The sequence below is a fragment of the Triturus cristatus genome, chromosome 9, assembly GCF_964204655.1.
Source record: "Triturus cristatus chromosome 9, aTriCri1.1, whole genome shotgun sequence".
In the NCBI taxonomy this organism is placed as follows: Eukaryota; Metazoa; Chordata; class Amphibia; order Caudata; family Salamandridae; genus Triturus; species Triturus cristatus.
This window is the reverse complement of record NC_140592.1, coordinates 736,382,495-736,394,858: the sequence shown is the minus strand read 5'-3', so window position 1 is coordinate 736,394,858 and position 12,364 is coordinate 736,382,495. Positions and strand designations below refer to the sequence as shown.

General features: G+C 40.1%; 1 protein-coding gene across 1 annotated transcript in view; it reads left to right on the top strand.

The window, feature by feature from the left end:
- The window catches only part of LOC146798677 (girdin-like), a 439,241-nt gene that overhangs the window by 383,104 nt on the left and 43,773 nt on the right, over positions 1 to 12,364 (top strand). The gene's annotated exons all lie outside the window — the stretch shown is intronic.

Sequence of the window (12,364 nt, the reverse complement as noted above, 5' to 3'; positions counted from 1 at the left end):
CACCCACTTAACCATTCACACATCCACTTACAGATCCATACAGCCACTGACTCACCCACTTACAGATCCATACAGCCACTGACTCACCCATTCACGGGTCCATACAGCTAATCACACCTCTACTCACAGTCTCATACAGCCACTTACAAAACTGGTCACACACTCACACAGCTACTCAAGCACCCACTCACAGACCCATACAGCCACTCACACACCCACTCACTGACCCATACAGCTACTCACACAACCACTCACAGACCCATACAGTCACTCACTCACACACCCACAAAACCACTCACCGACCTATTCAGCCTCTCACATACACTCACTGACCTATACAACCACTCACACACTCAGTCACAAAGGTTACAGGTTACTGTTAGGAAATATAATTTTAAAAACCTTAAAAATTCAGTAAAAAAACACAAAGTTTACAGGGACGTTATAGTTAGGAAATAGCATTAAAAAATAAAGAAATTCATTAAAAAAACAAAGGTTACAGGGACGTTATAGTTAGGAAATACAGCTTGTCACATCCCCTTACTGACCTAAACGGCCACTCGCACACTCGCTCTCAAAGGTTACAGGTTACAGTTAGAAAATAACATTAAAAAATCATAGAAATTCTTTGAAAAAAGCAAAAGTTACTGGGACGTTATAGTTAGGAAATAGAATTTTTTTTAAACGTAGAAATTTACAGAAAAAACAAAGATTACAGGGATGTTATATTTAGGAAATAATAATAAAAAACCTTAGATATTCACTGAAAAAAAAACAAAAGTTACAAGCTCGTTATAGTTAGAATCAGATTTCACTTCTTCAAACTTGTACAAAACCAGTGAAATTCAGCAGTTATTGTTACCGCATATGATTAACCCTGGGCGTAGTGGGCGTAGTGAGGCTACGTGGAGCATTACGGAGTGGGGGCAAATCTACGCCCACCCGCACACTCCACGTAGCCCCACTGCGCGCCGCCCGCCTGCCTCCCGCCCTCATTTTAAAATTACTTAAAACCTTACAAATAAAGAAAATTACTTACCTGAGCTGCCGCGTCCCAGGGCTCCATCTTCCTGCTTCCTGGCTAGCTTCTTCCTCACGAATGCGCATTGTGGGCACCCGCGCATGCGCATTTCTTGGGAGAAATGCGCATTCGTGAGGAGAAGCTAGGAGCTAGGAGAAGCTAGCCAGGAAGCAGGAAGATGGAGCCCCGGGACGCGGCAGCTCAGGGAGGTAATTTTCTTTATTTGTAAGGTTCTAAGTAATTTTAAAATGAGGGCGGGAGGGAGGCGGGTGGCAGGCAACTCTGCTGCGCTGTGGCTTGTGCGTATGCGCCTGCTACGCCTACTTTGCGAAGCACGAAGTAGGCAGCACTACGCACACTCCGCGGGCGGAGCGGAGCACTGCGTCCACCCTTATATATGATGGAACCACACCCAGAACCCTCTTAAACAGTTACCTGATCCACAGCAGTATTGGATATTTGTACATACAATCATGTGCTTAATGTTAATTATATGCGCTTGTAATACTCAAACAACATAAATGGTATCAAAGTCCAGGCAATAGCTTATTCTCAAAATCAATACAATCCAGTTTCCGTTCAAAGTAGATTTATTCTGAGGAAACACAGCTCCAGCGAAACTTCAGCCAACACGTGTTTCGTCACTCTTGACTTTTTCAAGGGTGAAAAAACAGGTATAGTACATATTGTTGGTGCATAGCACAGATTGTAACTACAACAGACGTACAAATCGCTATTTATCGAATGTTATAAAAACAGAAAAAGAGGTCAGATTAAGGAGATAGTAGAAATGAATTAGGAGAATTGGGAGAAAGTGGAGAATTATTTATGAGACACGAAAATGAGCCATCAAACCAGTAGCTCGGTAATGTGGTGATCCTTCAGCAAAGTGCATACTATTTGTCACCCATGCGTGACATCCAATGTGGTGCTTACCACCCAACAGTGGAAAGCATAGAAATATCTATATATAACCCACCAGATACATGTAACAGATGCTGGTGTTATACGGTCTATTCTAAACAGTCGCCGCACTGAATTTATCCAAGAAATATCAAATAAAACTAAAGTATTTTATTCCAAAATGTGGATTTGTTTTCCGGCCCTCCAACGTATCTGTGGTGATGGCTAAAGAAACATCCAACATTGTAACATACATTCACGCTGCTCATATTTGATAGTATTGAATGTGTCCAAATACATCTCACTTACTCAAGATAGACACTGCCCTTCAAGGCTTATTTATATGTGAGAGTCAAGCGTGGGGCCTCCGATATATTGCAACCGTATTCTAGGAGCAAAGGATAAGATCTGTACCTTATATAAAAACACACAATTGGGTATACCAAATCCATAATATAACACCCAAACTTACATTGTACATAAGTATTCAAGAATTGGTGACACCAAGGAATAGAACAAGACCCGTAAAGTACAGAGATACCAAGAGACGTAACAAAAAAAAGGCACAAAAAACAACACACAGAGAGACCCCATACTAGATCTGATGGTTAAATCCCAAAGTAGAAGCAGTAAACACAGAATTGTAAACCGTATGGGTGAATGATACAGCCAATTTAGAGGCTTCCATCATCATGTGGTGCTCAAAACCATAGTGAGAATAAGGAGGTGGAATACTCATATACATATATAGTGCATATTTACCCCAAAAACGCGTTGATTTGAATAACGCTTGTATGTAGTGCCTGGCTGCCCTAGTCAGCGTACATGAAGGAGTCCATGGTAAGCTCCCCCGCTAAACAAAAGAAAGTAAATTTGTATACACAAGAGTTGTGTATATATATATATATGCTCCCATATATGATGTGCACCCAGCATCAGGTTATCTCCTTGATAAGTACATCTTCCCAACGATAATTAGATGTGCCGTCAGTTAGAAAGAGCCCGTGCAGCGCTGCCGTCATCAGCTATCCCGTAATATAACGCTACATTTAAAGTTTTCTGTTGCCATTAATACGAGAGAGGCAAGCATATTTAAAGGTTAAACCAATCCCAACAATTGTCGTTAGGTACAACAAAGTCCTTTATAAGTGAAATAAGCCTGAGAAGCGCCCTCGTGCACTTAACTGGTTTTTCGTGATCCAGCGGGTTACCAACCTCAGATACTCACTTACTATACATATACTTGGGCCCATAAACACACTCATTCATGTAGGCAAGTAAATACCGCTGGGTTCAATTTATTGTGCTAATACATGTAAGATGAATTTTGTCTGATTATATCTTACCAAACCTCTTGATCCAATGTATTTTCCTCTGGTAAATGGACCATTTAGTTAGCTAAATAGGTGAAACATTACATATAATAACCTTTATTGAATAACCACAGACTCTGGAGAGTTTAAAATGTTTATCTAATAAATTCATGCGAGCCAAGAACCATAATACAGTTAGAACACCGTCTTTGAAAAGGAGAGGAAGAGAAAATTAATCAATCAGAATAACAGTTAAACAAAATTATTACGATGACAGAACCTGTGTAGGTGGGAAAAGGAGAGAACAGTACATTGACTATACTACACAGAGTTATATTTACCTAGTATGGTGTGGAAACCAACCCCTTGGCAAAGGAATTGGGAAGGGCCCCTGGGACAGATCAGGCAACCAAAGCTCAGGACAGGATTCAGGACAGGACAAGTGACCTCTTCTAGATACGGCGCCTGCCCCGCACCCTTCTCTGACGCTATTTTCCTCCTCGATTCTTCCGCGATGTTCTCTAATTATGTGCCTCCTCAATTCTTCCACGATGTTCTTTAATTAGGAGCCTCCTCGATTCTTACGTGCTGTTCTCTAATTAATATGCTCAAAGTTCTAAGTCTGGATTTGGATCATCAGTATTTTCTCAAATTTCGGACAGAATCTCGGTCTCTCAGCATTCTCCATCTCTCTGTGGTAACTAGTCTAACTAAACTACCTCTATTATACTTTTCTAATGGCATGTACCACCCCTGAATGTTTCGAATTTACGAAACTCCTAACTCGGATTGGACAAAGAAAGGGGAGATGATCATCACACCACGCTAAGGTTAATACTTTTCTTTAAACTCATTGTTCTATGTTCCCTCCCCTTAATTTACTTTCCCATGCTTTATTTCCCACCCATATTCATAAAATAATCAATACAAAGTATACAATTTTATTAAAATTTCTTCCGTTCTCAGGACATCATGCTTGTTCTCAGGACATGTTTCTTTTCTACTTTTGGATGACGTTCAAGGCTTTGCACCAAGGCTCCTAGGTAATTTCGACCGCGCATGCGGAGTGGTCACGTGATGCGCGAGTTTCAGTCCTGCACAGAGGCCCAAATACGAACTAATAGAGAGGTTAAAGAAAAAGAAATGTAAAATAAAAAATAAATGATTTCACTGTATACCACTTAACTCTACTCTATTCCCATTTACTTATATAAATCTTGCGCGTTAGAATTTTAGTAAACTTACATGGTTTAGTTTCAGCAAAGCATGCTTATTATCATGTGAGTTTTAAGTGGCCATTTTAAGAGCAACTGCAAAGATTTCCCTCCAAGCGATAGTACGTCATACTGCGTAGATGCGGTAGACGCATGCGCAATGCAGAATCCCGCGTTTAGCTGCCATTTTTAGTGACACACGGGTTACTTATTAGTAATACACATATGCAAGCTTCCCCTAGATTCTGTGTGCTGTTTTTCTGGTGCGTTATTAGTATTTACGAACACAATTATTACGGTATTACAAGTTATTTAAGAGGATCGCTTCCGAGCAAGTCTCTTTTATACGAGTACTTGCCCCATCAAGCGTATTGTGATATGCCATTCCTGTCTGATCGAAATAGTGAATACGCACGCCATGAGTGGTTCGTGTTAAATGAATTTTGTGGTCATGTGACCTACTCCATGCTCCAAAGAGCTGAAACGCATCTATCTTCTTGAAGTGTATGAGAGTCTGCACTATATTGGAGAGACTGAAGCCTTCGTTAAAATTGGAAAGTAACCTCAAATGGACATCTTTCCAGAACGCTATTATATCCTAATCTGGTTTGAATAATCCATTATGTACCCATACCATATTGTAAAGGCTAGACATTTCTGGTTAAAATCGCAAAGTAGCAAACAAATGAATATACTATCCAACTGCTATGATGTGATGCAAATACCCACATTAATAAAACGGCTCAAAGAATCTAATGACTGCGGGTCTACTCCACCTGCCCCGACCCTGCATCGTCCATGAGTAAAATGAAAATCACGAAGCGATAGTTGACTCAATAACTACAGTTACGCAGAAATGTTGTGATTGACACAATAAAGTTTTTCAACACAAATCGATTACATGTGACACCATGCCCCATTGTGTTATGAATGTGTAGCAATTGAAAACCTGATAGAAAACAGTATACAAAAGAGACAGAGGAGAGAACATACAAGATAACTGCTAAGTGCTAACATGTACTGTATATTCATAAAATGTGTCACATCCTGCAAGCAATGTCTAATAAATCGTTAATCTGCATAACGTGGCTAAAAAGTCATAAACTGAACATGTTGCATATATCATTATCCATGATTGAATCGCAATGACCTCACGTTATAAAATGATATCAATCCCATACATTTTTTGTATGATGTGCCAGATAATACCACCAATTAAACTAAAAGTAGGCTCTCAGAGGAAGCACTGAGTATACCCCATATATTCTTAGTTGTCTAACCAAAGCAGAACATAATTTAGGAATATGCCATTAACTATAATGTAGTCATAGAATGTGATCATGAATACTACATCTAACGCTTAGATTACAGTGTAAATCACATGTTATATACATTATATATCTTGGACCAGGTGGTACCCATGTTGTTAAACCTGAACAGTATATACATCATTAGAAAAGTCCTATAACACTTTCAAGTATTCAGATAGAAATATATTTTAAGATGTGTTATCTTTTGCCTTATCTGAATTCCCCAGACAGTGTAACCGGATACCTATTCAGTCCTGAAGAAAAACATGTAATTCCTTGTCTGTATTTAGCCCTTTGTCAACAGACCTGAGGTTAATCAGCCATTTAGTTTTTAGTTTCATTAGAGCTAAGGTCCTATCCCCACCCCGGATATTGTCCTACGCTGGTGTAATTCTATGAAACTTAAGCCGAATGAGTTTCGATGTAGTGTGCACAGAGTTAAAGTATACAGCAAGTGGATAGTTGGTATTGTCGTTGCATATTGCTCTTATATGTTCCTGAATCCATTCTTTCAGCAGCCTGATCGTACTGCCCACGTAGATCAGACCGCAGTGACATATAATGCAATTTACAACAAACTTGGTGTTGCGATTCAAGAAATGTTGCACATGATGGACTTGTGCAGTATTGTAGCAAAAACTGAGCGTTTTGTCTTCTGCGTACTGACATACATTGCAAGACGTACACCTGTAAAACCCCTCTGGTGTCTTTGATAACCAAGATCCTGCATGGCTTGTAGTAGCCGGAAAATGTTTCTAAGCGTTGTGCCCCTTCTGTAAGTGATTTGTGATTTTTGGGCTATGTGTTCTGTGAGACTGTCGTCCAAGGTCAGGAGATGCCAATGTCTACGTAAAATTCTGAAGAGATCTTAACTGTGTGTATTATATTGTGTAATGAGTGCCAGAATATGTAGTTGGCTTTTCTTTTCTGTTGTCCCAGTTCTCAGAAGTATTTGACGTAATCTCTTGTGGATTTTAGTTTCTGCCCTATCTAGAACACCTCTGTCATAGCCTCTGGTCGTAAATTTGGCTTTCAGTTGCTGCAATTCTTTCTTGAACACTGCATCATTACTGCAGTTTCTTCTCGATTACGTCATTTCCCCAAAGGGGATGCTTTTGATCTGTGTGCTGGGATGCACGCTGCTAGCGTGTAACACAGAGTTTCATGCGGTTGATTTAAGATATAATATAGATGCAATCTTCCCGTCCTCCACATAGAGTGTGACGTCCAAAAAGTCATTTTCCCTGCTGGTGCGTGATGTGTGAATTTCAAGTTATATGAGTTATTATTCAGATGTATTATAAATTCATTGAGAGTATTGCTATCCCCTCCCCAGATCATAATGACATTGTCGATGTAGCGCCTCCAATAGTTGATTTGGCCTGTAATATTTGATGGGCAAGCTGACCAAGTATGGTGTTGTTCAAAGAATCCCATATAGATGTTTGCAAACAAGGGTGACATTTTGACCCCATAGCTGCTCCAGACGCTTGTCTAAACCATACACCATTATGTATAAAGTAGTTGTTTTGTAAGGTGAGACGTATCAGGTCTAAAATCATCTGGGTATGTTCATATAGGGTGGCATCCCTTTTGGATAAGAAATATGTCAGAGCCTGCATACCCTTATCTAGAAGGATACTAGTATACAAGGCATTCTCATCAAGAGTCACAAAAGTGAATTCATCCAACCATGCTAAGTCATCCAACTTATTAAATAAGTCCTTTGTATCTCTGATAAATGATGGCAAGTTTTGCACTATGGGCGATAGAAAGATATCCGATGTATTCAGAGATGTGGTCCGTAGGGGATCCAGTCCCTGAAATGATGGGTCTACCCAGCGGAAAAGTACTGTTCTTGTGTATCTTAGGTAGAGTGTAGATACATGGTTCTCATGGTGTTAGATTAAACATGTATCTACACTCCACATCTGTCAAAAGGCAGGGATCACCTGAGCTAACTATAACTTACACCCTCCGCAATGCACTGCTTACGACCTCACATATTACATCACTCATGACATGGTCAAGTAACATCACTGATGAAATCAACCAGAAAACCACTCGCACAGCCACTCACACACCCACACAACTACTCACACATTCACTCATTCACGCATACAACCACTCACCAACCCTCTCACGCCCACACAACCACTCACACATGCACTCACAGATCCATGCAACAACTCACACACCCATACAACCACTCACACACCCACTTACAGACCCATACAACTACTCACACAGACACTCACACACTTACACACCCACAAAACCACTCACAGAGCCCTACAAGCACTCACACACCCAACTTACACACACAAACATCCTCTCACACCCATACAACCACTCACAAACCCACTAACACACCCATAGAGCTATTCTCACACCCACTTACACACCCATACAACCACTCACACAGCCGGTCACTCACCCATAAAACCACTCATAAACCCATTCACAGACCCATACAGCCACTCACGTATCCCTGACAGACCTTAACAGCCACTCACACACCCACTGGCAAATCCAATCAGCCACTCACACACCCACTCACATACTCCTGCAGCCACTCAGACACACACTCACACACTGATACAGACAGGCTCAGAATGGGTCAAATAGCACAATTTAAAGGGTGAAACAAGTTTGTGATTGGTAAAGACATCTGAGAGAATCAGATTAAAATTAGGGCACTTTTTCTGTCCAAGGTTTTCAGCATAATGACCCAGCTCCTGTTTCAAGTCTATATCTCCTGGCAAAAACTGTCTTAGAATCCCACAAAGAGCAACAAGACAACAGCTCTATCAATCAATTAATCAAATTACATTTATGTAGCACATAACTGCATCATCAGAGGCTTCCCGGTGCTAACTGCCAGTGACCAGGCAGTAGCAACATAGAAGGATCTAGACTCGGTCAAAAAGAAAGATTTTCAATTCTCTTTTAAAGAGAGACACAGCAGAAGCTCTGCGGAGGCTAACAGGAAGTTTGGATGTCAGAAACGCAAAAGATCTGCCTCCTTTCCTGGCCTTAGAACATTTTGGAACCTGCAGAAGTTGAAGATTATTCGACCTAAGCGATCTACTTTGCTTGTAATGGCAGAGTCTTTTTCTCAGATAACTGGGTCCCTCACCTGAGAATGCCCCAAAAGTAAGGGCTTTACATTTTATATGCTTGGCTACTAGCAGGTAATGTAAATGCTGCAGATGAGGCAAGAAATATTGCTGATGAGGAACTCTCTGGATCAGTCTTGCTGCTGCATTTTGTCCAAAGGCAAGTCCAGTTTCTCCCACCACAGATCAAAGAAAATCTCAAACCTTCAGGTAACTTCTCCTCTGTGCATGCCCTGTTATGATGTAAGTCTCCTTTCTCAAAAGTCATGGTCTATTGAGTGGCATTCACAGGGAAATGTTACCTGAAAGACTAGTCACAGCTCTTTGAAGATAGGAGCTGGCTGCCTCATCTCCAGGGGAGATTAGGAATGAAGTGTGACCAGCAAGAAACCAGACAGAAATGTGAATGGCCTTATTGTTAAGCACTGCATCTAATTTAGAGGCAGCCCCTGTAATAGCTTAAAACATGAATAGCTAGTGTAGATAATTCTGATGATTCCATTTTATTTCCCATATTGGCACACCCTGTAAATTTGAGGTTTAAAGGACATTCCTTATGGAAGTTTGTAATTTAGATTATTTTAATGAATTGTACTCTTAAAAGCATACTTTTAAAGCCTCTGCTGTAAACAGACTGTTTAAGCAAATGTAAGGGGCCCGATTCACAGAACTAACTTAAGACAAAATCCTAAACTTACTACCATTTTGGTATTCACAGAAGGCACTTACTCATTTTGGTATTCACAGAAGGCACTTACTCATTTCGGTATTCACAGAAGTTAGGAGTCCTAACTTTAGGACTCCTAAATGCCTTCTGTGAATACCGAAAGTCTTAAAATTAGGATTTTTCGCAGTTTAGTAGTAGTATAGTTAGGACTCCTAACTTTAGGACTCCTAAATGCCTTCTGTGAATATCGAAAGTCTTAAAATTAGGATTTTTCTCAATTTAGTAGTCCTAAGTTTAGACTTAGGACTACTAAATTGAGAAAAATCCTAATTTTAAGACTTTCGGTATTCACAGAAGGCATTTAGGAGTCCTAAAGTTAGGAGTCCTAACTATACTACTACTAAACTGAGAAAAATCCTAATTTTAAGGCTTTCGGTAGTCACAGAAGGCATTTAGGAGTCCTAAAGTTAGGAGTCCTAAACTTAGGACTACTAAATTGAGAAAAATCCTAATTTTAAGAATTTCGGTATTCACAGAAGGCATTTAGGAGTCCTAAAGTTAGGAGTCCTAACTATACTACTACTAAACTGAGAAAAATCCTAATTTTAAGACTTTCGGTATTCACAGAAGGCATTTAGGAGTCCTAAAGTTAGGACTCCTAACTTCTGTGAATACCGAAATGAGTAAGTGCCTTCTGTGAATACCAAAATGAGTAAGTGCCTTCTGTGAATACCAAAATGGTAGTAAGTTTAGGATTTTGTCTTAAGTTAGTTCTGTGAATCGGGCCCCATGTTTTTAGATGCAAGTGAGAAAAATATTTCATTAACTCTTGTACCGCTCACTTGAAATTTGTACCACTGTTTAAACCTTTTGCTCACAATTACAGTTCACTTACCATTTGCAAGGCACAGCGAATTGGAAGCCTAACTAATCAAAATCCTTGGCTTGGGCCAAGGCACTTCCGTTCCAGCAAAACCTTGGTTCTCAGATTTTGTTTAGGGGCTACTACCAGTAATTTAGTCTTCTGAGCATTAATAGTAAGTTTTGATTCAGTGCAAAAATTTTAAAAACCTACAAGGAGCATCTCCAAGCCATTTTCTGTGTGTGCACATAAAACTACGTTGTCAGAATACAATGAATGGGCAACTCCATCTGGGCCCAGCCTGCGGATGGCAAACACCATCCCTTTTAAGACCGCATCAATGCCATTTATATAGATATTAAAATTGAAAGAGACTATGGTACAACCTTAGTGAGCGCTGTTTGCACTTCCAAAACCCTTAGTCCCATTGCCTTCCCAGCCACAAAAAACACATGTTACAATATTCAAATATTAATTAATTGAACATGCTCAACTAGGCCTGATTTTAGCCTCATTTGTTCTTGATATTGGTCCGTCATTGTGTGTACATTACATCAAAGGCACTTTTTAAATGGAGGCATGCCGAATGGATGGTCTCTTTTTTAAGTGAACATATTTCATGATGAAGGATTGGAGGCGGAAAGCTTGATCTACCATCCTAAGCAGCTTCACAGAACTCAGCATGCACTGTGGTCCAAATCCTTTTATCATAAGCCCATTCGTGTTGCGTCTGGAGAACCAATCTCCAAAAGGTTTTTCCAATGCAATCTAGAAATGGAACGAGGATATAATTTCCTGGGTCTCACATGTCGCCTTTTTTCGAATATGGATACTATTTCCGCTGTTCATCGTGACACTGGTATATTACCAGACATAAGAATTACATTTTTTATATAAATAGAGAGACGATCTCTCAGGAACACTTTCATAGTTGCCTGCTGGGACTTTATCTCAGCCTGTCTGTTTTTCCTGCTTCAAGGAGACCAAGCCTGTTTTTACCTCAGAGTGGCTGAATAAATCTACTCGGGAAAGGGTTTTGAGATCTGGGGTAATTGGTGAATCGGTCATGGTATTGGACTTGTATAATGCCTCAATGAGCATAAAAAGTTCCCCGCCCCTATTTCATGGGCAAGGACAGACCATGATTATCCTTCTGTTATATATGGTTGACTATGGTTTAATTTTATTTTTAGCCATGCCTTTGTCAATATCATTGCACATCTGACATCTATTGTATCCCAGAAGAATAGCTACAGCACTCTTGTCAGAATGAACAGATGTTAAAACAAGCATTCACAAAGCCAGTAGCTTTGGCATTTATGTAGCCAAGTTTTTATCAAGCTATATTAACGCACAACACTAGTAGGGCATGGCCATCATGCTTCTCCCGTCGCACACATAGAGTAATAATGACAGCTAGCATCTACTTCACCTCTTTTGACATTCAACTTGTGTCTTGTTCTTCCTTTCACCCCTCTACCTACCTTTCTCTCTGCCTCACTACTGTCTTTACATGGACTGTCTTTCTATGCCCCACATTTCATTTTGTGTCTCTCTTTACCTAACCATTCTTTCTTTACCTTGCATGCAACTATAGTTCTCCCACTACCTCATCGTTCTACCTCAACCAGTATGTGCCTCTGATTCTAACTTATCTCTTTACCTTATGTCTTTATATTTGTCCCTTCCTTACCTCTCTATGTATCCCACAACTGTTCCTCTCTCTACATTTCCTTTTACCTTTCTCTGTCTCACTCTGCCTCTTTTTAAATCCTTACAAATCTCTCTACTTTTCTTTTGCTAGCTGCCTCTTCCTCTTTCTGTTAATCTGTATCTTTCTTTCTGACTAACCTCTCTATTTATCGTATGTTTCTCTTTACCGTATCTGTACCGCATCTTTATCTCTACTCCTCCTTTACACCTCTCTGCTAGACTGTTCTCTTACCTTGCTGTTC